Below are 23,428 nucleotides of genomic sequence, written 5' to 3'. Positions count from 1 at the left end.
ATCTGCTTAAGAGATCCCAGAGTATTCTAGAATCTGCTTTGAGGTGTGGCCCTTCCTAAGTGTGAGTATGTACCTTAAAGCAGGAGAGGACAGCAAAGAGTTGCTTAAACGTTTTCCCAATCCAAATGGGTGGGATGATTTCATTGAAAGAAATGGTCCTCTCTTTTACTGGGTTCTTACCTTCTCTCGTTACATTGGGACAGTTATTTCCCTCCGGAGTAATCTTGTCACTTGTTAGACCCTTTTATCCAAAGCGACATTCAGTACTGTGAGCAGTCCCCACAGGAGCACTTTGGAGTGAAGTGTCTTCAGGGACACAATGACAAGCTGACTGCAGTGGGACTCGAATTTGCTCTCCCCTGATCTGAATATCAACGCACTAGCCCACTCAGCCACATCCTCCTTCTAAGATATAATCAATAATTCACCGGTTTACATTTATTTTATTTTAAACATCCGACCAATCTTCAAAGGTACAATCTTTATGTCGGCAGGTTAAATTGGGACCTTTCAGAGCTTATTGATACTCGATAACATCCCCGCTACTAAGCAGGATCAAGGGACGGATGGAAAGAGATTAACAGAAAGGGTTGTGGACTAAAGTTACACAAAAGCAGACCGAAGGGACGGAACAGAGTTTTTTGTGCAAAAATCTTATCAGTGTTCATCAATCTGTTCCAGCTGCTGGAGGAGAACATCGTCACTTTTGTGAAGAGCGAGCTGAAGAAAATCCAGAAGGCTCTGAGTTCAGATTGCCCAGAATACTTAGAGAATCAGAGGGAGGATGAGGAAGGGTTGGACGGTGAGGATGAAGAGCAGAGGAGGAGGAGCAGCAGAGAGGCATTCCTGAACATCACACTGCGCTTCCTGAGGAGCATGAAGCAGGAGGAGCTGGCTGAGCGTCTGCACCGCAGTAAGAGGGTTTAACACATTTCACATGATGGAGAGGAGATGGAGGAACATGGAGAAGTTTACATTTACAAACTCTGCTGTTCATGTGCTGCAAACATCTGCATCAGGGTGTCCTCTGATCAGCTGGTTCAAACTATACAGCCTCACTTCAATGTTAAGATTCTCAGTGCAGGATCCACTCACTGATTTCACTTGTTTGTTCATTCAGGAACTGCTGCTGCTGAGTGTCAGCGTGAACTTAAATCCACCCTGAAGGAGAGGTTCCAGTGTGTGTTTGAGGGCATCGCTAAAGCAGGACACCCAACCCTTCTGAACCGGATCTACACAGAGCTCTACATCACAGAGGGGGGGTCTGCAGAGGTCAATGCTGAACATGAGGTCAGACAGATTGAAACGGCATCCAGGAAACCAGACCGACCAGAAACACCCATCAGACGAGAAGACCTCTTTAAAGCCCCACCTGGAAGAGATGCACCAATCAGAGCAGTGCTGACAAAGGGCGTGGCTGGCATTGGGAAAACAGTCTTAACACAGAAGTTCACTCTGGACTGGGCTGAAGGCAAAGCCCACCAGGACATCCAGTTCATATTTCCATTCACCTTCAGAGAGCTGAACGTGGTGAGAGAGAACAAGTTCAGCTTGGTGGAACTCGTTCATCTCTTCTTCCCTGAAACCAGAGACGCAGGAATCTGCAGGTTCGATCAGTTCCCGGTCGTGTTCATCTTTGACGGTCTGGATGAGTCGACTTCCTCTGGACTTCCTCACCACTGAGGTCCTGACTGACGTCACAGAGTCCACCTCAGTGGATGTGCTGCTGCCAAACCTCATCAGGGGGAAGCTGCTTCCCTCTGCTCGCCTCTGGATAACCACACGACCTGCAGCAGCCAATCAGATCCCTCCTGAGTGTGTGGACATGGTGACAGAGGTCCGAGGGTTCACTGACCCACAGAAGGAGGAGTACTTCAGGAAGAGGTTCAGAGATCAGGAGCAGGCCGGCACCATCATCTCCCACATCAAGACCTCACGAAGCCTCCACATCATGTGCCACATCCCAGTCTTCTGCTGGATCTCTGCTTCAGTTCTGGAGGACATGTTGAAAACCAGAGAGGGAGGAGAGCTGCCCAAGACCCTGACTGAGATGTACATCCACTTCCTGGTGGTTCAGTCCAAAGTGAAGAACATCAAGTATGATGGAGGAGCTGAGACAGATCCACACTGGAGTCCAAAGAGCAGGAAGATGATGGAGTCTCTGGGGAAACTGGCTTTCGAGCAGCTGCAGAAAGGCAACCTGATCTTCTACGAGTCCGACCTGACAGAGTGCGGCATCGATATCAGAGCAGCCTCAGTGTACTCAGGAGTGTTCACACAGGTCTTCAGAGAGGAGAGAGGACTGTACCAGGACCAGGTGTTCTGCTTCGTCCATCTGAGCGTTCAGGAGTTTCTGGCTGCTCTTCATGTCCATCTGACCTTCATCGACTCTGGAGTCAACCTGCTGTCAGAAGAACCAGCAACCTCCCAGCAGTCTGAAGATGAACCGGAACTAACACATTTCTACCAGAGTGCTGTGGACCAGGCCTTACAGAGTCCAAACGGACACCTGGACTTGTTCCTCCGCTTCCTCCTGGGTCTTTCACTGCAGACCAATCAGCATATCCTACGAGGCCTGTTGACAGAGACAGGAAGTAGCTATCAGACCAATAAGGAAACAGTCCAGTACATCAAGGAGAAGATGGATGAGGGTCTGTCTGCAGAGAGAAGCATCAACCTGTTCCACTGTCTGAATGAACTGAATGATCATTCTCTAGTGGAGCAGATCCAAGAGTACCTGAGTTCAGGACATCTCTCTGACTATCTGTCTCCTGCTGAGTGGTCAGTGCTGGCCTTCATCTTACTGTCATCAGAAGAAGATCTGGACGGGTTTGACCTGAAGAAATACTCTGCTTCAGAGGAGGCTCTTCTGAGGCTGCTGCCAGTGGTCAAAGCCGCCAGGAAAGCTATGTAGGTGAACACACAACTATCCAGATGAAATGTGTTCTTATTAACTCTGCAACAAAAACAGTTTGTAATAAGTTTCTGATTCCTCCTCAGACTGAGTGGCTGTAACCTGTCGGAGAGAAGCTGTGAGGCTCTGTCCTCAGTCCTCAGCTCCCAGCCCTCTAGTCTGAGAGAGCTGGACCTGAGTAACAACAACCTGCAGGATTCAGGAGTGAAGCTGCTTTGTGCTGGACTGCTGAGTCCACACTGTACTCTGGAGACCCTCAGGTTAGTGTAGAGCTGTCCAGCTTTCTGTCTGAGAGAGCCGAGTTACAATGCAAGTTATATTTTGAAACTTTTTAGTTGTGTGTGTGTGTGTGTGTGTAGTCTGTCAGGTTGTCTGGTCACAGAGGAAGGCTGTGTTCCTCTGGCTTCAGCTCTGAGCTCCAACCCCTCCCATCTGAGAGAGCTGGACCTGAGTAACAACGACCTGCAGGATTCAGGAGTGAAGCTGCTGTGTGCTGGACTAGAGAGTCCACGCTGTGAACTGGAGACCCTCAGGTTAGTGTAGAGCTGATCAGCTTTTTGTCTGAGAGAGCTGAGTTACAATGCAAGTTATATATTGAAACTTTTGTGTGTGTGTGTGTGTGTGTGTGTGTGTGTGTGTGTGTGTGTGTGTGTGTGTGTGTGTGTGTGTGTGTGTGTGTGTGTGTGTGTGTGTGTGTGTGTGTGTGTGTGTGTGTGTGTGTGTGTGTGTGTGTGTGTGTGTGTGTGTGTGTGTGTGTGTGTGTGTGTGTGTGTGTGTGTGTGTGTGTGTGTGTGTGTGTGTGTGTGTGTGTGTGTGTTCAGTCTGTCAGGCTGTCTGGTCACAGAAGAAGGCTGTGGTTCTCTGGCTTCAGCTCTGAGCTCCAACCCCTCCCATCTGAGAGAGCTGGACCTGAGCTACAATCATCCAGGAGACTCAGGAGAGAAGCTGCTGTCTGTGGGACTGGAGGATCCACTCTGGAGCCTGGAGACACTCAGGTATGGACGGATGGACGGACGGACGGACGGACGGACAGACGGACAGACGGACAGACGGACGGACGGACGGACAGACGAACAGACGGACGGACGAACAGACGGACAGACGGACAGATAGACGGACAGACGGACGGACAGACGGACGGACGGACGGACAGACGGACAGACACAGACAGACAGACAGACAGACAGACGGACAGACACAGACAGACAGACAGACAGACGAACAGACACAGACAGACAGACAGACGAACAGACAGACGAACAGAGACAGACAGACGAACAGACAGACGAACAGACAGACGAACAGACACAGACAGATGAACAGACAGGACGGACGGAGGACGGACGGACGGAGGACGGACAGACAGACGGACGGACGGACGGACGGACGGACAGACAGGCTGTGTCTCCGTCACTAACTGAAGGACTCCGCTTCCTGTGTGATGGTGGATATGAGTGAAGGTGTATGAAGTTGATTCTGTGTTTCTTCCTGCAGGATGGACCACGGTGGACCTCAGTGGTTGAAACCTGGTCTGAGGAAGTGTGAGTGTTTTCAGTTTGATTCATGAGAGCTGCATATGTTACACTGCACATGAGATCCACAGACACTACAAAGTGAACACAGTGATCCAACAGAACCAATACAAATACATTTCTTAACAGAAAGCTCACTTCTTCTCCCCATCGTTAAAGAAATAAATAAAACCTGCTCCTTTCACAAGAAACCCAGTCTGCTCTTCCTACAGTATACGTGTTGGTAGCACCAGTGATTTGAACTCATCAGGTTTCCACCTGCTGCATTTAAAGACGAAGACTGAAAGTAACGTCTCTGAGCTCCAGGAAAAGTGCTTTATAAATACCATGAATTGTATTATTATCAATCAATCAGGGCTCGCGATCTAGGACATAGGACCGCAGGACCATCCATGACTCCGGATCCCAGCGTATATAGACACCAAAAAGAAAGAGATGTGGGGAAGCTGGGTTAATCGGAACTTGAGAGGACACAGGTACAGACAGAGAGAAGGAAGAAGTAAGATGTCCCCCGACAAACTAAGCCTATATCAGCAAAACTAGGGGCTGAATCTAATCAGCCCTAACTATACGCTTTATCAAAAAGGAAGGTCTTAAGCGCACTCTTAAAAACGGATAGGGTGTCTGCCGCCCGAACACAAACTGGAAGCTGATTCCACAAATGTGGAGCTTGATAAGAAAAGGCTCTGGCTCCCATTGTACTTTTAGAGACTCTAGGAACAACCAACAACCCTGCATTCTTGGAACGCAATGCCCTAGTAGGACAGTAGGGTATAATGAGTTCTTTAAGGTAAGATGGCGCCTGCCCGTTAAGGGCTTTGTAGGCGAGAAGAAGAATTTTAAATTCTATCCTGTGTTCTATAGGGAGCCAGTGTAAGGCAGCCAGAACAGGAGTAATGTGGTCCCTTTTCTTAACTCTGGTTAGTACACGAGCCGCAGCATTTTGAATCAGCTGAAGCCACTTGACTGACTTCTTGGTACTCCCTGATAATAAAGAGTTACAATAATCCAGCCTTGAAGTAACAAATGCATGGACTAGTTTCTCTGCATCGTTTTGAGGCAAGATATGCCTGATTTTTGCAATGTTACGTAGATGGAAGTAGGCGGGCCTTGAGATTGATTTTATGTGGGCGTTAAAGGATAAATCCTGATCAACTATAACACCAAGATTCCTTACAGTCTCACTGGAGGCCAAATTAATGCCATCCATAGTTAGTATGTCTTTAGATAGTTTGTTTCGTAGATTATTCGGGCCAAGTACAATAACTTCAGTTTTGGTCGTGTTTAACATCAAAAAGTTTAAGGTCATCCACGTTTTTAAGTCCTTAAGGCAGTCTTGAATTTTATTTAGATAATTAATTTCATCAGGCTTGATTGATAAATATAGTTGAGTATCATCCGCATAACAATGAAAGTTTACAGAATGATTCCTTATAATATTGCCTAACGGAAGCATATATAATGTGAACAAAATAGGTCCGAGCACTGAGCCCTGTGGCACTCCATGGCTAACTTTGGTTTGCGTGGAAGATTCATCGTTAACACGTACAAACTGAGAGCGTTCAGATAGATAGGACCTAAACCAGCCTAAAGCAGTTCCCTGTATGCCAACTAAGTGCTCTAGTCTTTGCAATAGGATATCATGGTCGATAGTATCAAATAGTTAATCTGGACTTCAACAGACTCTAGCAACGGCACATATGATTATACAGACAACGTGCGATAACAAACATAACCCATATGAGAGGCGTTCTGCAGTAAAGACGTTTCACCGACGACAGGTGGCTATACAAGGCTGGTGTGAATGTGACCTATGTCTATAACGTTTAAAATAACCAAATTGAAAACCGAATAGTCGGCCAACGACCGAATATTCGGATATTCGAGTCCAGCCCTAAAATGAACAGATGATAACCTGCAGCTGTGTTCTCTCCATCAGATGCCTGTGAGCTGGAGCTGGACCCAAACACAGCTCACCGGAAACTCAAACTGTCTGAAGACAACAGGACGGTGACATCTGAGGAGGAGGAGTGGCCATATCCTGATCACCCAGGGATGTTAGAGAAGGAGCCTCAGCTGATGTGTAGAGAAGCTCTGACTGGTCGCTGCTACTGGGAGGTCGAGTACAGAGGAGAGGTTTATATATCAGTGACTTACAGAGGAGACAGAGGGGACTGTAGGTGTGGAGGGAATGATCAGTCCTGGAGTCTGGAGTGCGCTGTTGGTGATGATTACTCCGTCAGTCACAATAACATCAGAACAAGCTTCTACTCCTTCCCCCTCTTAGCCTCCACCTACCCCTCCTCTAGTAGACTAGCAGTGTATCTGGACCATCCTGCTGGCTCTCTCTCCTTCTACAGAGTCTCCTCCAGAGACAGACTGATCCACCTCCACACCTTCAGAACCACATTCACTGAACCTCTCTATGCTGGCTTTGGCTTTGGGTTTGGGTTGTTGACTGGGTCTGGGTGCGGGTCTCTTCCTGCTTCAGTGTCTCTGTGTCCTCTGAAGGGCTGAGAGTCTTTCCTGTGGACAGAAACTGACTGCAGATCAGCTGCTGAAGTCAGCTCGGTGTGTTCACCATCACACACACACACACACACACACACACACACACACACACACAGAGTTTTACTGTCCCATATCTTCTTATGTTTCTAAAATACTTTCAATAAAATATTTTCTATTCATTCAGGCACTTTTGTCTTTCCTACGTTTCGTTAAGTTTAGTTATGAAGCACATTTAAAAACAGCACAGTTTGACTAAAGAGCTTTACGAAGAGATAAGTGATAGAAAAGAGAAGAAAGTACTAAACTCTCCATGGACTAAAGTTCAATTCTGTCTTTTAAGAATAAGCTACACATCAAACTCTCCTTTGTTCTGTGCAATCAGAGTCTGTTACTCTAACTGTGCTGAAGAGCAAACGGTGGTAAGGAAGTCCGTGTTCATATCCTGGCCCGAACATGGATGTTCAACCTCCAACATGAATTTGGGAGCCAGCCAGGAGGGACGGGACTCTGGGACCTGCATGAAGGACAGCTCGCAAACAGGGAGGCAAGTAAAGGCAAGCTTTTGTTTAAGGTCACCTCTCATGATCCACTTCTTCCTGTCTCTTCTACGTCAACATGTGTCCCTCTTCTTCATGTCTCTTCTACATCAACAAGTGTCCCCTCTTCTTCATGTCTCTTCTACGTCAACATGTGTCCCCTCTTCTTCGTGTCTCTTCTACATCAACATGTGTCCCCACTTCTTCCTGTCTCTTCTACATCAACATGTGTCCCCTCTTCTCCATGTCTCTTCTACATCAACAAGTGTCCCCTCTTCTCCATGTCTCTTCTACATCAACATGTGTCCCCTCTTCTTCGTGTCTCTTCTACATCAACATGTGTCCCCTCTTCTTCGTGTCTCTTCTACATCAACATGTGTCCCCTCTTCTTCGTGTATCTTCTACATCAACATGTGTCCCCTCTTCTTCCTGTCTCTTCTACATCAACAAGTGTCCCCTCTTCTTCCTGTCTCTTCTACATCAACATGTGTCCCCTCTTCTTCGTGTCTCTTCTACATCAACATGTGTCCCCTCTTCTCCGTGTCTCTTCTACATCAACATGTGTCCCCACTTCTTCCTGTCTCTTCTACATCAACACGTGTCCCCTCTTCTCCATGTCTCTTCTACATCAACACGTGTCCCCTCTTCTTCATGTCTCTTCTACATCAACATGTGTCCCCTCTTCTTCATGTCTCTTCTACATCAACATGTGTCCCCTCTTCTTCGTGTCTCTTCTACATCAACATGTGTCCCCTCTTCTTCGTGTATCTTCTACATCAACATGTGTCCCCTCTTCTTCGTGTCTCTTCTACATCAACAAGTGTCCCCTCTTCTTCCTGTCTCTTCTACATCAACATGTGTCCCCTCTTCTTCGTGTCTCTTCTACATCAACGTGTGATCATACATGCAATGGTCAGAAACTGTGGACAATACCCACAGGAGCAAGTTCAGGTGAAGTGTCTTGCCCAAGGACACACCGGCTTTACAGACGCAGCAGCAGCGGGTTTCACCCCTTGATCTGATGATCATTGCGCAGCGCACTGCGCCACACCGTCCATCTTCACGCCTCGAGGTCATCGAGGCGCTTTTACAAGTACACATTAGTATCATACATGTACTGTGGACAATACCCACAGGAGCAAATCCGGGTGAAGTGTCTTGCCCAAGGACACAACGGCCTGACGCAGTGGCAACGGGAGCGGGTTTCGAACAGGAGTCCCCCAGCACCCCCCTTGATCTGATGATCAGATGCACAGACCACTGCGCCACCCGTCCCGTCAAAGCAGCAAGTATTGCCCCACAGCTCCAATCTCGTCCATTCCACCCTGGTTGTTCCCATTGCCAAAGACCTCAATATACGAGAGGAGTTAAAGGACAAGAAAGAACTACCAGTATGGCGCATAGTCCAGAATCACTTTGCAAGATATCACTCAGACTCAACACTCATATTTACAGATGGCTCCAAAGATCCAGAGACAGGGCGTGCAGGGGCAGCAGCTTATATCCCAGTGAGGAATACACATATAGAGAAAAGGGTAACAGACCATGTGTCAGTATACACCACAGAGCTGTTGGCATTGGTGCCGTCATTGAAATGGATAGAGGAGAAAGAAATACATAACAGTGTAATTGCATCTGACAGCTTTTCAGCATTATCGAGTATACGATCAGGCAGATCTTCATCTAGAACGGACATAATAAATGAAGTATTTCTAATGTTATATAAAATGCAAATCAAAGGCATAGCAACTCGTTTCATCTGGTTCCTGCTCATGTTGGTGTGGAGGGTAATGAACAGGGGGATATTCTGGCCAAACAAACACTCAGAAGTATGAACATAGACATAGAAGTTCCACTCAGCAAAGCGGAGGTTCAAACATTCATTCAGAAATATGCACAAACAACATGGCAAGATCATTGGGACCTTAGTGATACAGGAAGACATCTTATAACATTCAAAGGTATGTGGGGGATGGAAGGAAGGTGGGTTTAAAAGAAGAGAGGAAAATGTCATTTCTCGGATGAGAATAGGTCATACAGGTCTCAATCATACATTAAGTATAATAGGAAAGCATCCAACCGGAAAGTGTATACACTGCAGCCAGCCAGGAACTGTTGAGCATGTTTTACTGCTTTGCAGGAAATATAGTACTCAGAGAAATGTGCTTTTCCAGACACTGAAGAAAGCAAAATGCCATGACTTGTCGCTATCAGGGCTGTTAGGGAAAACATCAGGCAATATATATTGAGAGATTATTACGTTTCTAAGAGAAATTGATACATTTAAAATAATCTAGAGTTTTGGTTCTTTGTTTTGTTTCTTTTGTTTATTGTTTTCTGCTTAGTCTCTTGTCCACACTCCAGTCCAGTTGGTGGCGGTAATGCACCTACAGGTTGGTTTGCCAATAAACACGGAAGAAGAAGAAAAAGAAGGAAGTAGATGGACGTGATTTTAAAGTTCTTTGCAATCCGACAAAAACCGAGAGAAGAACAAGAAGAAGAGGTGAGTGGATTAAACACACGCAGAGGTTTCATTACGTGTATTTACACCTGTTAGCTTAGTTTACAGTTAATCACGAATCAGAAGTTATCTTATTTAACACAGCTGTAATATTGGAAGAAAGAAACTCACAAAAAAACGTGTGAAATTATGCGCCAAAAACAGTCTCAAATTATCTTTAAATAAAGCCTAACAGCTAAAGTCTAAAAGTCTAACAGCTACAGTTATTATTCCAGTGCGGCTCTGGGTGAGGAACAGTTGATTTGTAATGCTAAGCTGACTTTATGTTAGTTATTTATTACACCAGTTGTCTTTAAGACAGTTTGAGTTGTTGTGTTGGTGTCTTTACCATAGATATAGTTTTAAATATATGCTTGTTAGCATCGCAATTCTGTGACGCAGCATTTTCCCATTGAAATGAATGGGGTTCTTCAGTTAGCAGCTAGCGCTAAGCTAAGCGACGGTTCAGCTCATTAGATAAATAGATATACTTTATTTAAATAATTATTTACCTTAAACTGAGAAATGATTGTGTCACAGCAGAAGTGTTTTCAGGCATTACACACGTTTAGTTTGAGTACATTATTTATCCCACAGTATATTCATAAGTTATATGCATACCGTTTAGTTTGAGTAAACGCTCCCCTTGTGCCTTCAGCATATTGTGTTAGTACGGTAACTCTTCTTTATTGCCGTTAGCATACTGGTTTCTGTGAGGTAACTCCTTTATGTTACAGGATGAAGCCTCAGTTTATTGACTTGTTGTTTCTAGTCTCCTCCTGACTTAGAGTCCTGGAGCTGTGAGTTTCTCCTCTTCAGAGAAGCAGCTTTATTACTGTCTCCTATTGTCGCAGACAAAGTAGCACTACATGGAAATATTCAAGTAAAGTAAAAGTACCTCTAAATAGTACTTAAGTACAGTACTTGAGTAAATGTACTTGGTTACTTCTCACCTCTGCTATGAACCTACGAAGTAGCTGTGGATTAGTTTGGTTGTGTGTGTCGGTTGTATTGAGTTGTCTTGTTTTGTGTCAGCTGTAGTTGTGTTGATTATTTCAGAGACCCAGCCGGAGAAGGAGCACTGAGAGCAGCATGGAGGAGAACAAGGAGACCCCTGGAGCTCAGGTCAGTGTGCACTTCATCACAATATATTCCTAATTCCATCGTTTCCGCCAGGCGGGCGTCTTGCCGTCATTTGACGCCCTTATTCAGCTCGGAACGCCCTGGACTCGAGCCGAGGGCGTCCAGAAGAGTTTTTATCGCTTGAAATGAGGAAACAGGAGAAGGACATCCCTCTGCTGGAGGGGCAAAGGAGTCTGGTGGGATTCTTTTCACCGCCAGCAAAGCGTGTTCCTGTGCTAGTGGAGCACGCGCGTGAACTGCGAGCGCCGGAGCCTCGCAGCGGCGAAACTGAGGCTCTGGTAAACTGTGGTAACATGAAGAGCCGCTTGGGAGCCGAAAGAGCCGGCTCTTCTTAGTGAGCCGAGCCAAATGATCCGACTCACTAAAAAGAGCCGGGATTCCCATCACTAATACGTGAAGAGATAGTATCTGTAAGGGACGGCTCAATTCAAAATTCAAGTCCAGGGTTTCCCCTCACAGAGCCTTCACTTGGGCCGCCCAGGTTTAACGGCCACCAAAGGATATTTCCCGACCCATTCATTATTATTTTTGTATCCGTCCGCGAGCACGACGCCATCTGCAATCGATTTGCTAGTGGACAATGATCCCTCGCTGGCTGTACCTGTTCGCTCTGCTATCGCGTGAAGGGTCTGCTAACAAGCAGCCAACAGAAAGGTTCACGTTCACGTTGTTGCACCTCACGAATGCCTAACACTGTTATCCCCAAATGAAAGATCACAACCCGTTTGAAATATACAATATGAATGCACAATATGGTTAGATGGAGGTTAGAACGTTGTTGTCTACGGTTCTTTAGTTGTCAGATCAAGTCTGAAATGTGACTTGCATCACAGCTGCTCCATGAGTAACATCAACATAGACACATAAGACAAACACAATACATGAGAAACAAACAACTAACATGTAACATAACAGCAGGACCAGTGAGAGCTGCTCAAAGAGCCTTCAGCCTGCATCTGATCTGCAGCTCTGTGTTCCCTGAGAGGACTGACTGGAGCACAAAGGATGCTTCAGGCTGACTTCAGTGAATCTCCATCAGATGGTAGCAGTTCAGATTCTCTGTTGGAGCATGCTTTGGGTCCCAGGTGATGCTGGTGGACAGCCTCTCAGGTTATTATGGTCTGTGAGTCAGAAAGTCTCTGGCAGGGTGACCAACAATCTTTGAGCAGATTTCTAACAGGTGGAGCAGTTTTGCCGAAGTAACAACATCCTGATACCGGTTAGTAAAAACCATGAATTAATGCTTTGACAAGTGTAGGAGCAGACTCAGTTGTGGTGGCTTAAAGCCCAGCTCTGCTCCGCGCCGTCCGTTTAGATGAGCCTGGTCAGATTAATAAGAAAAGGAGTTCAAAACACCGGCATACAAGTTATAACAATAATCTGATTTTAATGGTAAAAAGACAAAATACGAAAATACAGAGTGCCCCGTAACGGAGCACTCCGGGCTCCCCGCTCCACTGCCGTGCGATACAGGTATCGGGACCGGCCAGTCAGCAACAGGGGGCATTTGGCATGAATAAACAACAGTATATATGAACCTTTTTGGGGCGGAGAGTCACTTCTTATCTTCCACTGGATTCTACTCCTTTAATTTCCCAGGGAAGGTTTCCCACAAACTGTTCTTTCTCAAACAATCAAACATTGGCCCCAAAAAGAACCTTGAAAAGGACATGTGTGTGCGTTTGGTAAAGAGGAAGTGTGTGTGTGTTGATATCTTGGACAGGGAGTGTATGTGTGTCAGGGTGTCAGAGAAAGTGTGTGTGTGTGGGTGTGTGTGTGTGTGTGGGTCAGGGAGTGTATTGTGTGTGTTTGTCAGGGTGTCTGGGAAAGTGTATGTAAGAAGGTTTATATATATATAGGATTACTTAAAAACAGTCCCAAATAATACATGTTCACTTCAATACAGTTCAAGATAATACCTGTTTACTCCTTTTAAAATGTGTGTTTTCTGAATGGAGATCGGCTAAGCTAACGCAGTATATGCTCCGACCGTCCACACTCACAACAACGGCCTACAGACAGAAATAAACCAGCGACTGTATTCGCCATGACACAGGCAGTCTGTGGTTTGGACTTGTTTCACTTGTGTCTAGTTTCTGAACAGATACGAGGAGCTGTGAGCTCTGAGGGCTAACAGCTAACGGCTGATGTTGGTTTTGTGGTTCACATTGAAGATGACGTCACGGCTCCGCCTACACTGCGTTACTATAGTTACTGCCCCAGTTTCTAAACTGTATTGGAAACGCAGGATCAAGTGAGCCTGGCCTACCTATTAGGGTTGCCAGAAACCGACCATGATCAAAATCGATTATTCGGCAGCCCTGGCGAATAATAATCGATTATTCGACCGACCGCCGCCACCCCCCCCCCCCCCCCCCCCAAACAAAACTCAGACAAAAGGAATTCCATTGTTTTCTTTACTGGAACATGTTTAACAGTACAAACAAAATAAACGACAAATAAGCCTTCATCAACATGATGTTGGTTTATTTTTGGTTATTTTCTAAAGTGCCTGCCATTGCTTTTATTTGGAGATGCGCTATGCGCGCACAATGTATTTATTGCAATACAGCCATTATTAAATACAGGCTACAGCTTGTATTAATAATATCAGTATTGCAATACATATTATTATAGCAATTTATTTATTGCAATGCTATTATTAATACAGGCTATAGACTATTATTAATAATAGCAGCATTGCAATAAATAAATTGTGCGCGCATCTTCAAATAAAGGCAATAGCAGGCACTTTAGACAATAACAAAAAATAAACCACCATCATGTAGCCTGTATTAATAAGCAGCATTTAAATACATTCAATAAATAGCCTATTGTGTGTGCGTGCATCTCGCATCTTCAAAAAAAAGTCAATGGCAGGCACTAGAACAATAGGCCGTACAATTTCACCTTCATAGCCTAGTTAACAATCACGAATAAATAATAATGCAGTAATCAGTTAACAAATACAATAGCATCACTTGCTTATGCATCGAAATAATAAATCAAAATGGCATTATAGTCTATAAATAACAGTAGGCCTATTGTATTGAACATTAACAAACAGTAGCGAGTGAGTCTTTTAGGCTATAGAAATTAGGCTCCAAATAATACAAATTAAAGCTTCACTTGCAACAACAAAACGTCTTACTATTTAGTTGTTCTTGTTCAAAAAGATGAGCTGGTCAACGTGGTCAGGGTGTAGCCGAGAGCGCAGCCGGTTAAGGATTAGTCCTGCCGCCGAGAAAACCCTTTCCGAGGGCACAGATGTGGCCGGCACACACAAATATGACCTCGCAAGTTTTGCCAACCTTCCGTACTTCGTCTCATTTACTCTCCACCAATCGAGGGGATCCAAATGGGGAGCGATGCACTTTTCATCACAGTAGTGACTTAACTCCATTTCAGGAGTTACAGGTTCCTCCGCGTGGTATTCTTCTCCAAACAATGTTAGCATTGCTGACTTGTTGTCGTAACGTGGTCTCTTGGTCGCTGCAGACCCCCTCGCTGACTCAGAGGAGGAGGAGGAGGAGGAGGAGTCCTCGGTGATCTCTGGTCTGGCGTCTGCTCCTAAAGCTGAAAGCAGCTCCTTGACTCTGGCCTTGACAGCATCCCTGAGCGCATCGTTAGCAAACTTCAGATGTTTATGCCGTGGGTCAAGAAACGATGCGATGAACGGAACGTTCTTGGCACTCTCCACTTTGTCGGGTTTCGGTCGCCGTTTCAGTGACACAGACACGGTTTGCTTGTACTCCGCAACCTTTTTAGACTCTCCTGGAGCAACAGGCAGGTGTTTGGTCAGCAAAGTTGCCGTGACAGGATAAATCATGGAGCTGGAAACCCCTGACTCTCCACACAGGGCAGTAGTAGCGCATTTCAGGGAGCGCAACACCGGCAGCATCTCTTCCATCACGATCCAGCTGTCATCGGCTAGGTCAAGGGTCCTAGCGTCTGACAGAGTTGTGACACTTCGGTCAGAAAGAACCGCAGCAACAGCCCAGCGCTGCTCCAGCAGGCGATCAAACATGTCGTAGATGGAATTCCACCTTGTACGGCAGTACTGTATCAGGCGGTGAACTGGCAGTGTTTGATCAACCTGAAACATAATCAGAATTAGCTTTGTCACATCACAGTTTTAAGTAAAAGAAAAGAAGCAAAAACGTGTTTGTATGCAAGTTCTATCATTTTTGTTACTTCCATAAAAAAGAAAAGGAAAAAGAAAGGGGGTGCAAACAAAGAAACAAAGAAACCCGTTTCTGACACAGCGCCTGTGTTGCTACTGTGCTGTGGTGGAAATGTGACACAAGTCGACTGGCACCAGCGACAATATGATGGATGGCCTTCAGCTTGAATCCATCATTGATTGCAAGTTGGAGTGTATGGGCATAACATGGACTTGAATCCCAATCCAAGTACTCATTATTGGCGAGAGTGACATTGCTCGCGTTGTCATGTACACACGCAGTCACTTTCTCCAGTATCCCCCAGGACTCGGTAGCACTGCGGAGCCCCTCGGCTAAATTCTCTGCCGTGTGCCGTTCGGGCGTTGCACGGGTCTGTAGAACCGCACTCTTCATCTCCCATTCACTGTCGATGTAATGGCAGGTTATGGTAACGTACGATTCTGTTGTGAGTGCTGTCCACCCGTCGGTGGTTATCGACACCTTTGAGACAGTTGACAAGCTTCTGCGCAGATCTTCTGCCTTATCCTTGTACAGCTTTTCAATACGTGTGGTCATTGTAGTACGGCCCGGGACCCTGTACTCTGGTTCCACGCATGTGTGTCGGTGTGTGCTGCAGCAGCAGTCTGCTCTGCAATGCATGCAGGCTTCCTCCAAGTTTACATTAAAACAAACTGGTGGTGTGACCAATGGCCATTTACAATGATTAATACTATTACTATTATTAGCATTAGTCTATTTTGGTTGAAACTAAGCCAGAAAAAAAAATAAGAAAGTTTGACAAAGATGCGGCCATTAACACTAGAACCGCCAACGGGTACATTTTACCCGCAGCTGTTTTTTGATTGTGTGTAACTTTTTTTCAATAACATATTAAAGTCTCCCAGTCCGTGACTTTTCCTGAAAGTGTGTTATGTAGCACCCTCTGTTGTTAACAATTGTCAATATGAAGTCAGATTTAAAAAAAAAATGCCATTTATACCTATATCCGCCAGCAGGTAATATTTACCTCATAGAAAATGCAGCGTAAACATGACGTGTTGCTATAGCAACGCCTTTTGTCTACTGCGGTTCCTTATAGATAGATAGAGAGATAGATGGATAGAGAGCTAGATAGTGTAACATCTTGGAGAATACAAGATCTTGGATGACTGAGCTCACGTTGAGGACGTAATGCATGTGTGCAGGTTACGTGCCAGTTGAATAAAGATGGACACTCGGAATGAGAGAAGTAGTCCGCGTCGTCTGTTTATGTAGACAATTATATGTCCATAGAACAGAAGATTACAGATCGATAGATAGTTATAGATAGATAGAGAGAGATAGAGAGATTTGTACCTAAACAAAACACAAGCGTTTAAATCAGCACTCTTAGAGATATTTTATGCTTCATGTTATCTGCACAAACTATGTCATGTGAAAAGCTGAGAGTCCACAGATTCTATTGGTATAAGTTTCATCCCTGTGCGATCAAAACTCACTGTTCTGTATGATAAATAAATGAACATTGTACCTTGAAAATCAATAGCGGGTACATTTTACCCGTTGGCGGTTTTAGGTATACAGCGACCTCTGGCGGTTCTAGTGTTAAACAGGCAGCGGGTCCGCTGTGTGTAGAAAGAGAGAGAGAGAGAGACGCTGAGCTGCACGGTGCAGCGATCAGCTGATACGGAGCATATGAGAGAGCTGCAGTCCGCGGGGCTCGGCCTCGCCTCCTGTCCTCACAACTCTTATTAATCCCAGTACCGGGCAATTGTTATTTGTTCCTACTCGGAACCGAGTTTTGCTTCCCAACCCTGCCACTGTGCTACACTTCCCGCTACACTTCCCGCTCCGCTCCGCCCGCCCCGTTAACTGTACAGAAAGCGGCGAGATGCATTTCCTTAGGAATCGACAAGCAGAACCGAAACTACATTTCTAAACGAACAATGGAGGACACGTACAATTTGTGAATGAGTTCTGCCTTTTGTAAACTGAATGTATCAATAATTTGTCAAGAAATCAGGGCGAAAAACGTCACTTGTCCGCCGGACAAGTCAATTGAAAGATCTACTTGTCCGATATTGTAAATAACACGTCCTGGACGGTGGGACGTGTACTTCGCAAACTGTTTTTATCATTAATCTGATGGAACTGTGTCATGGTGTCTGAATTGATTTTAGTTGGACACAGAGACAACACATTTGCTGTTCCTGATGCAGAGGCACTGACTTCTTGTCTGATTTTCTGAATGTTGTCAGTGAAGAAGGCAAAGTCATTGCAGGCCCTGGTGGATAGAAGTTCAGAGGCTTCTGCCACTGGGGGGTTAGTTAGTCTGTCGACGGTAGCAAACAAGGCACGTGCGTTGTTTTTGTTTTTGGCAATGATGTCCGAGAAGAAAGACTGTCGAGCAATTTTCAATTCCAAATGATAAAGGCCAAGTCTCTCTTTATAGATTTCAAAGTGAACCTGGAGATTTGTTTTTCTCTACCTACGTTCAGATTTTCAACACTCTTTTTTCTGTTCTCACGGTCATGGCCTTTCTCCATGGAGATATGTTATTGCCAGTCACTTCCTTTACCCTAGTTGGAGCAATGGCATCTATAACATTTTTATTTTTGAATTAAAATGATCTACTAGCTCATTTACTGAGATGTTAGCAGGGGCAAGTGTGGAAGAAACATTCAGAGTAAACATTTCCCTAGTATTTTCAGTTAAATATCGCTTTGTGGTTACCTCTTTTTGAACATTTGTGTCAACAGAAATAGAGCTCTCAAAGGAATGATCAGAGAGCGCAACATCAGTCACCACAACCTCAGAGATATTCAGACCCTTTGAGATCCTTAAGTCCAGTGTGCCCCTTATTTTGAGCGGGCTCCGTCACATGCTGAGTCAGTCCATAGTTATCAAGACAGCCCCTCTGTCCTGGGGGTTGTCAACATGTTAAAATCACCAACACTGACTAGATGGTCAAAGTCAAAACACACTATAGACAGCAGCTCAGTAAAGTCATCAAAAGAAGCTAAAAGAAGCTAAGAGCACAGCTGAACTCCCGCGGCCCTGGGGGGCCCCTACATTGGTTGTGATGGCAGATGACAGGGTTTTGTTAACCTTCACAAGTTGCTCTCTCCTGGTGAGGAAAGCGGCATACCAGTAAATCAGGTATGGATTTACTTCAATTTTGGCCATTTTTGACACCAAGATGTCTGCTTGTATTGTGTTGCTGCTGAGAAGTCTAGGAAGAGCGCTCTTGCATAGGTGTGACGTTTATCTAAATGTTTAGTGATGATATGACCCAGAGTAGCAACAGTACCACCCCCTTGCTTACAGGCAAATTGGTATGGATCGAGTATGTCTTGTCCGTCACAATAGGTTTAGCTGAAGAGGTCATTCTTCTCATGGTGTCCCACACTTTTTTGGGGTCTTTGGCTTTTAAAAGCATTTCCCAAAAGCTCTCTGTGTGCCAGTTTTGATTCCCTCAATTTGACTTTCAGTTATTTCTCTGTCCAAGTGCTCCCATAGCTATTTTCCTGGTTTTTATAACTTTTTTTAATGTCGTTAGTCACATATGATTCATTACTTGGATAGATTTGTATTTCTTTAGTGGGAACACAGAAGTTAATATAGTCTTTAGGGATGCTCCGATCGATCGGTCTCCGATCGAGATCGGCCGATACTCACTCTCTACCGATCGATCGGTGCTCTCTAAACATGCCGATTGCATGACGTAAAATACATGACACTTTTCTCTGTGCGGCAAAACAAACTCGCCAGAATGGCTTCACCGGTCTGGCAGTATTTTAATATGTCCGAAAAAGACAGTAAAATAGTGGTATGCAACGTGAAGCTGAAATCCTGCAGCTGCGCCCGCCGCACCGGTAAGCGGAGCAAAACACACAAGAGTTAGACCTGACACACTTAGCTATTTGATCTACCTCTGGAACTAGCTACACTAGATATACATATATTTATTCTTCACTGTCGGGTCACTCATTACTGGATCAGTGAGCTGCATGAGATACTGACAGGCTGTCAGGAGAGGGAGAGAGGAAAAGAGAGCGCTTCCGCTCATTTCTCCCGTGTTATTATTAGGGTTGCAAAATTCCGGGAATTTTCAAAGATGGACATTTTCCATGGGAATTTATGGAAATAAACTCGGAATTTTCAAAGTTGAATGTTTGCTCTTCGTGGGGAACTTAAATATAGTTGGGAAAAGTATATTTTAGCATAATCTTGACTAAAACAAACGGATGCCGTTCAAGTACACTTCCATATCCATGCCATAGCACACTGCTCACTGCATGGCTATTGGGACCACACCCCCTACAGGCACTGTGCATTCCTCCATCACATGCACAGATGAGTAATATTTAACTCAACATTCCTGTTTTCGTTCTTCAATGAAACAAATTATTGTTCAATAAAATAATTAAAACTTGTTCTGTTCTACTTAAAAAAAAAAAAAAAAAACTGAAATGTCATGTTTTTTGTTTAATTTTGCATCGAATATTTCCAAAATTCACCAGCTTAAATTCCCATGGAAACTTTCCGGAAATTTACCAGAAACTTTCCGCCCCTTTGCAACCCTAGTTATTATCCAAAGTGAATGTAGTCTTGTACATCATTTGAATGTAATAATTAAGTTGATTGTTGTTTGTGGAAGCTCAACAATGAGCCCCATTAACTGAGTGTTAAAGAGCAACTTGCATGTTAGAGATCCGTGAATACATGTGTAGGAAAATGATGAATACACTAGATTTTCAAAAATGATATACAGAAATATACATATAAGCCTCCGCACGTGACGTAACATGGGGGAGAGCGGCCGGTCTAACGTATGAATAAACATGGATCACAATGCTAGTTTTGACCAAGCGGCAAACTCTGGGGAAGAGCCAGGACGCCAATAAGGAAGTGCCACACACTGCAGTTCATCTAGTGGCCAGTAGGAGCAGGCTGCAGAAGGGAGCAATTTCCATAGACCCCCATGTTAAAATGCCCTACTTTACAGCAGAAATAAACATGTTTACATCGTGGTTCAAAAAACCAAATTCTGTGTATAGTTAGATTCCCCCTTCATGACTACTGTGTGGGGGATGAATTTTTTCTCAACTCATCGGTTTAATTAATATTAAGCCTTAAAGCTTTTGCATAAATTAGGGCGTGGTCACTTTGATGTACATGTCTCACTGTCAGCTAACAGCAACTTGTCCACTCTGCTAGGCTACAACCATAGAGGCTACAACGTTAGTTAGTTGTAGTTACTGTACTTGACCCTTTAGCCGTGTTCGTGGTGATTGTGCCTTTTAGGGAATATTGTTACAAATACCAGACAATTAAAATGTTGTGCTGTGCCCTTGAATGTACGAACAGAACTTCCAAGAAGTCTAAAATTATAATATTATACATGTTAACCCCGTTCGCCGGTGTTTGTGTGCTTGGTAGCTTAGCTTGCTACTTATTAGCCATTTAAGGACGTAACCCTTTATACATACATTTACATTTTAGTTTATGATTCAATCTTGGGTAAGACTTTTATAGTCTATGGCTATGACGCCCATAATGCTAAACGGGAGCAAATGTTAATAGGGGACCCAATTATCCCAGTGGTGGCCGCCGGAGCTAATGGAGCCATAGGGGGCTAGCTCCAGCCGGTGTCCCGGAGCCAGCCCACTGCGGCTCCGTTAGGTCCGGGCGGTGGAGTCCGTCTTTTCTCAACGTGTGAATGACGAGCATTAAGAATAACAAAATATAGCTAATTCGCAAAGAACACATGTGGAACACAGGTGGAGCTACCGCACACGCTATTTGTTGTTTGTTTATATCAGTTTGTTCTTCTTCTCTGTTTTCCGGTTGTTGCCTGTTTTTGAATGAAGAATACACACTACCGCCGCCTGCTGGTAAGGAGAGTTATTGCCACTTACGCATGCGCAGTTCGTACGTGCTCGGCTGAAGTCTTTGCGGTGTGCTCCAGTCTGGCTCCAGTGCAACACATCGCCAACACACAGGAGAACACGCTGACGCAACAGCGTGAGCAGAGATAGACTGCGCAAAATATACAGATGGCAGGAGACAGAGGACAGCCATGGTCAGATATGAAAACATTCAGGAGCTATCTGGATCAGTCTTATGGAAACTGAACTAAAGGGAACATTTGAAACTTTAGCAGTCTGCGTGATCTGCCTGTAGGGAGGGGCGGGCCGGCCCTGCGAGTAAAGTAACGAATGACTTTATGTAGAGAGTAACGAAGTAGTGTAATGTATTACTTTTTTTTTTTTAAAGTAATATGTAATATATTACTTTTTTTTTTAGTAACGACCCCATCTCTGGTGGTGACTGATGTTGCACTCTCTGACCATTCCTGTGTTTTCTTTGAGAGCTCTATTTCTGTTCACAAAAATGTTCAACAAGAGGTAACCACAAAGCGATATTTAACTGAAAATACTAGGGAAATGTTTACTCAGAATCTTTTTTCCACACTTGCCCCTGCTAAAATCTCAGTAAATGAGCTAGTAGATCATTTTAATTCAAAAATTAAAAATGTTATAGATGCCATTGCTCCAATTAAGGTAAAGGAAGTGACTGGCAAGAAAATATCTTCATGGAGAAAGGCCATGACCGTTAAAACAGAAAAAAGAGAATGTCGAAAAGCTGAACGCAGGTGGCGAAAAACAAATCTCCAGGTTCACTTTGAAATCTATAAAGAGTTACTTGGCCTTTATAATTTGGAATTGAAAAACGCACGACAATCGTTCTTCTCTGACATCATTACCAAAAACAAAAACAACGCACGTGCCTTGTTTGCTACCGTCGACAGGCTAACTAACCCCCCAGTGTCAGTAGCCTCTGAATTTCTATCCACCAGGGCCTGCAATGATTTTGCCTCCTTTTTCACTGACAACATTCAGAAAATCAGACAAGCAGTCAGTGCCTCTGCATCAGGAACAGCAAATGTGTTGTCTTTGTGTCCAACTAATATCAATTCAAACACCATGACACAACAGGATTTGTCAAAGATGTTTTGCCTTGCATGGCCTCAGATTTACTTCATATAGTAAACAAATCTCTTCACTCAGGTATTTTTCCACAGGCCCTGAAAACTGCAGTCATTAAACAGCTCTTAAAAAAGAATAATCTAGATGCTTCCGTAATGAACAATTACAGGCCCATATCAAACCTCCCATTTCTAAGTAAAATCATTGAAAAAGTTGTTTTTCAACAGTTGAGTAATTTCTAGCATTTAAATAACTGTTTTGATGTGTTCCAGTCAGGCTTTCGTCCAAACCACAGCACTGAGACTGCTCTTGTAAAGGTCTTTAATGACATCCACTTAAACACAGACAGTGGCAGAACTTCAGTGTTAGTATTATTAGATCTCAGTGCTGCGTTTGACACTGTTGACCACAACATATTACTAGACCGACTGGAAAACTGGGTGGGACTTTCGGAAACAGATCTAAATTGGTTTGAATCCTACTTAAAGGACAGAAACAACTTTGTTTCTATAGGTAAATACACATCTGAGTTGACAAATATGACATGTGGGGTACCTCAAGGCTCCATCTTGGGGCCTCTTCTCTTTAACGTCTACATGCTACCACTGGCTCAGATAATGAAGAACAACAAAATAAGTTACCATAGCTATGCGGATGACACGCACATTTACGTAACAATTTCACCAGGAGACTATGCTCCAATTCAAACACTGAGTAAGTGCATTGAACAAATCAATGACTGGATGTGTCAGAACTTTCTCCAATTAAACAAAGATAACACTGAGGTAATGGTTTTTGGAGCCAAGGCAGAACGTATAAAAGTTAGCGCTGATCTTCAGTCTGCAATGTTCAAACCAACAGATAAAGCCAGATATCTAGGTGTAGTCATGGACTCTGACCTGAGTTTCAACAGTGACATTAAAACAGTTACTAAATCAGCCTACTATCACCTAAAGAATATATCTAGGATTAAAAGACTAATGTCACAGCAGGATTTGGAAAAACTTGTCCATGCTTTTATCTTCAGTAGACTCGACTACTGCAATGGTGTCTTCACAGGTCTCACTAAAAAATCTATTAGAAAGCTGCAGCTGATTCAGAACGCTGCTGCTCGAGTCCTCACTAACACTAAGAAAG

The 23,428-nt window shown here is 44.4% G+C and overlaps 2 pseudogenes; both read left to right on the top strand.

The window, feature by feature from the left end:
• Positions 1-675: 675 nt before the first annotated feature.
• On the top strand, positions 676-7,142 carry LOC117453980 (NLR family CARD domain-containing protein 3-like; annotated as a pseudogene).
• A 2,667-nt stretch (positions 7,143-9,809) lies between these two features.
• LOC117453981 (zinc finger protein 420-like) overlaps positions 9,810-23,428 on the top strand; it is a 35,813-nt pseudogene continuing 22,194 nt past the window's right edge.

This window comes from Pseudochaenichthys georgianus, chromosome 10 (genome assembly GCF_902827115.2).
Source record: "Pseudochaenichthys georgianus chromosome 10, fPseGeo1.2, whole genome shotgun sequence".
In the NCBI taxonomy this organism is placed as follows: domain Eukaryota; kingdom Metazoa; phylum Chordata; class Actinopteri; order Perciformes; family Channichthyidae; genus Pseudochaenichthys; species Pseudochaenichthys georgianus.
Note: the sequence above shows the minus strand (reverse complement) of the source record. Positions and strands in the feature narration are given on the sequence as shown.